This window comes from Eschrichtius robustus, chromosome 13, assembly GCF_028021215.1.
Source record: "Eschrichtius robustus isolate mEscRob2 chromosome 13, mEscRob2.pri, whole genome shotgun sequence".
Classification (NCBI taxonomy): domain Eukaryota; kingdom Metazoa; phylum Chordata; class Mammalia; order Artiodactyla; family Eschrichtiidae; genus Eschrichtius; species Eschrichtius robustus.
Genome location: NC_090836.1, coordinates 80,700,807 through 80,704,997, shown reverse-complemented (window position 1 = coordinate 80,704,997; position 4,191 = coordinate 80,700,807). Strand labels below are relative to the sequence as shown.

The 4,191-nt window shown below is 40.8% G+C and overlaps 1 pseudogene; it reads right to left on the bottom strand.

Annotated features, from left to right (window-relative positions):
• Window positions 1-2,130: 2,130 nt before the first annotated feature.
• Window positions 2,131-2,596, bottom strand: LOC137775846 (large ribosomal subunit protein uL23 pseudogene; annotated as a pseudogene).
• Window positions 2,597-4,191: the final 1,595 nt, after the last annotated feature.

Genomic DNA, 4,191 nt, shown 5'->3' with positions numbered 1-4,191 from the left:
AATATACATGACACAAAATGTACCATTTTAACTATTCAGTGGCATTAAGTATATTCACATTGTTGTGCAAACATCATATCTATCCATCTCCAGAATGGTTTCATCATCCCGAACTGAAATTTCTGTGTTTATTAAAAAAAAGTCCCCACCCACCCTCCCTTAGCCCCTGGTAACTTCTTTTTTTTTTTTTTAAATAAATTTATTTATTTATTTATTTTTGGCTGTGTTGGGTCTTCGTTTCTGTGCGAGGGCTTTCTCTGGCTGTGGCAAGTGGGGGCCACTCTTCATTGCGGTGCGCGGGCCCCTCACTATCGTGGCCTCTCTTGTTGGGAGCACAGGCTCCAGACGCGCAGGCTCAGTAGTTGTGGCTCACGGGCCTAGTTGCTCCGCAGCATGTGGGATCTTCCCAGACCAGGGCTCGAACCCGTGTCCCCTGCATTGGCAGGCAGATTCTCAACCACTGCACCACCAGGGAAGCCCAACCCCTGGTAACTTCTATTTTACTTTCTGCCTCTATGAACTGGCCTATTCATGTAGGTGGAATCATACAATATTTGTCCTATGTCTGGCTTATTTCACTTAGCACAATATTTTCAAGATTCATCAGTATGTATCAGAATTTCACTCCTATTTAAAGTGGAATAATAGTCCACTGTATGTATATACCACATTTTGTTTATCCATCCATGGACATTTGGGTTGTTTCTACCTTTTGGTTACTGTGAATCATGTTGCTATGAACACTGGTGTACAAGTATCTGTGTGAGTCCCTGCTTTCAATTCTTTTGTGTATACACAGGAGTATCCTAGGAGTGGAATTGCTGGATTATATGGTAACTTTTTTGTTTAACTTTTGAGGAACCACTAAACTGTTTTCCAAAACAGCTACACCATTTTATATCCCCACCAGTAATGCATGATGGTTTCAACTCTGGTTCGTTTGTTTTGTTTGTTTGTTTGTTTCTTTGTTTTGACATTTAATAGGAAGAGAACCACTTTGCACTGCACAGATATTATGCCAACTTGAGTTCCCCTGTTGGCATATCATTTACCCATTAATTCATTCAGCAAAAATTTACCAAATACCTGTGAGGTGCTAGGCATTGTACTAGGCACTAGGCCCTGTTGGATAAAATAGACTTGGGTTCTGTCTTCATAGTGCTTACTATTTAGTTAAAGAGACAAGAAAGAAAGCAAAAATATGCATCATTGCAGATTATGATAGAGTTCTCTGGAGAAATGAACCGGAACAGTGATAAGAATAATTATAGCGTGAAATTTTATTATTTGCTGTTTTAGGAAACAGCATAGTGTAAGGGATTAAGATGTGAGCTTTGAGGCCTGACAAGATTAATATTAGCTCTGCCATTTCTAAACCTTTTGACCTTAGACGAGTGGCTTAAATCTCTTTGTGCCTCAGTTCCTGAACTATAAAATGGAGATAATAATAATAGTACTTACTTCAAAGGGTTATTGTGAAGATTACATGATAGGGTCCATGAAAAGTATTTGGCATGCTGCCTGTCACATAGTAAGTACTCAGTAAATGTAATAATTTCATAGCTGCTCTTTGTAGGCTACATGTTATACTTATAACAATCCACACTTGGAATATTCAGCCAGTTATTCATGTTATGACCCACTAACAACACACAGTGGTCAAGCTTCTGCTTCCTGATACTCTTGACCACATAAGCCTATCCCTCCAGGTCCAGAGCCCAGTGGCCTCCTCTCCTGGCCAGCCTCTAGTTTTCCATCAAAATCTCTGCCCATGCCCTTCCTTCTTCTAGCCAGGAGGCAGTGGTATGAGAATAGAAGCTTTGAAGCTAGGCACATCTCTCTCTATCAGTTGGATGATCTTAGAAAATTACCTCTCTGAGCCTCAGTGTTCCCCTTGGTAAGGCACATTGGGAGCTATTGTGATGATGGGAGATAATGTATCTCAAGTACCCTTATCAGCCAGTCAATCAATGACTCAATCATAACTTTCTCTAGAGATATCTTTTTTCATGGTGAATGTATATATATGTATCTATATTTATATATATATATTTTATATATATATATATATTTTATATATATATATATATATATATATATATATGTATATTTAGAATTAGCCAGCTGGACTCAGTTGAGATGATCCCATTTGTTGGCAACATCCAAAGCATCATAGTCATGAGCCAGTCGAACATATGCCTTCTTCTCTCCATCAGGCCTGATCAGGGTGTGACCTTGGCCACGTCAGTGTCACAGAGCTTCTTCACAGCCTGGTTGATCTGGTGCTTGTTGGCCTTGACACCCACAAAGAACACAGTGTGTCGTCTTCTGTCTTCTTCAAGGCTGATTTGGTGGTCAGAGAGAACTTAACAGTGGTGTAGTGGTCAAGCTTGTTTCTCCTAGGGGTGCTCTTCGAAGGATATTTGGGCTGCCTTCAAGCTGCAGTATCTTGGGCTGTCAGGAGGTAGGTGAGGTGTGGATCTTTTTTTGCGTGGCTAAAGACACCTTTTAGCACTGTTCTCTTGGCCTTCAAAGTGTTTGCTTTGGCTTCAGCTTTGGGAGGGACCGGGGTTTCCTTCCTCACTTTCAGCACCATCTTGAAAAGCTAGTAGTATCCTAAATAAAATTGATAAGAGCATTTTCAATATTGTCCTGTTAAATTGATGCTTATCTAGTCTAGAAAATTTTAAACTGGGCAGTTAAAGAGTTAATATTTGATTAAATATGACACCCATCATTTTTATAAATGGTTAACTTTAGGCTCTTGATCAGGAATGTCAAATGCATTATAATATAGCTTCTTCAAGACAATCAGGTACAATGTAAGGCTACAAACAATGCCACCTTTTACGGTTTGGTTTACTGCCTATGTGTACATTTTAATAAGACTCTGCTAAGTATAGGCCAAACAAATGATTCTCTAACAACAGGAATTCCAGGGGTCCTTCTGGTCAGGAGTCAGCAAACTATGGCCTGCAGGCCAAATATGGCCTACACCTTGTTTTTGTAAATAATCACTTAATTGGAACACAGCCATGCCCATTCGTTTAGGTATTGCCTATGATGGCCTTTGTGCTACAAAGAGGCAGAGCAGTTTTAACAGAGACTGTATGGCCCACAAAGCCATCTACAGTATCTCCTATCTGTCCTGTTTTTCAGAAGTTTGCCAGCCCCTATTGCAGGCCAAGACGGGAAATGTTTGGAGCCAAACCCTTTTGGCAGCAGCCTTCAAACTGTGTGTGTAGCCTTTCACATACATGTATTGTCTCCTGCTGTTTGTTGGTAGGGTCACGGTTCCGGTGTGCCTTGGGTGTTTCCATAGGAAAGGCTTTAAGTGGCATTTATCAGTAGACTTAGTTCAACATTGCTGAATGAGTGTAGACTTAATTGTAACAAGACCCAGTAATTTAGTGGCATGAATAAGGAAGTTTGTTTTCTGCTCATGAAACTATCCAGTGTGGGTATTCTAGGTGGCTCTGCTCCACAGAGTAATTCTGGGACTCAAGCTCTTTCCATCTAGTGGCTCTGCCCTGTGTTAGGGTCTGTTGTCATCTGCGTGACCCAGGTAAAGTCACCACATCCAGTTTCCAGCAGTTGAAAAGGAATGGAGAACACAGATGAATATGATGTGTGTGTGCCCAGAAATGGCACACGTCACTCCCACTCCTACTCCATAAGCTAGAATTTGGTCGTATGACAGCACCTAATGGCAAGGGAGCCAGAGAAGAAGAAAGAAAGCTTGTCTCTCTCAAAGTAGGTAAGAAGGAATTCTCCATGGGCATGAAGGGTCCTCTGACAACTCCTTGGCCTAAGTTGTAGAGCTTTAGCTCTGCCAAAGATAATTTCATGCCAGAGCGTGGTGGAACCTAGTTAGATATGCTGCCCTGATTCTGTCAACTCCATCTCCACTTACTCTTCCCTAATACTTCTGCTCTGTCACCCCCTGTAGCTCCTTCTTCTCTTTCTAACACTTCTTCTTTTTATAAGTATGGACAATTAATTCCTAGTAGGACGTCTGGCTCTTGCAGCCCTAAGAATGATAACAAAAAAGAGGTAGACACTATTATTATCTCCACATTAAAGATAAAGAAACTGAGATAAAAAACAATGAAGTAAGCTGCCCAAGGTTATAGCTGGTCACATATGGCACTTGAAAAAAGATATTTTAATCTCTTTTCAATCCCTTTTGCT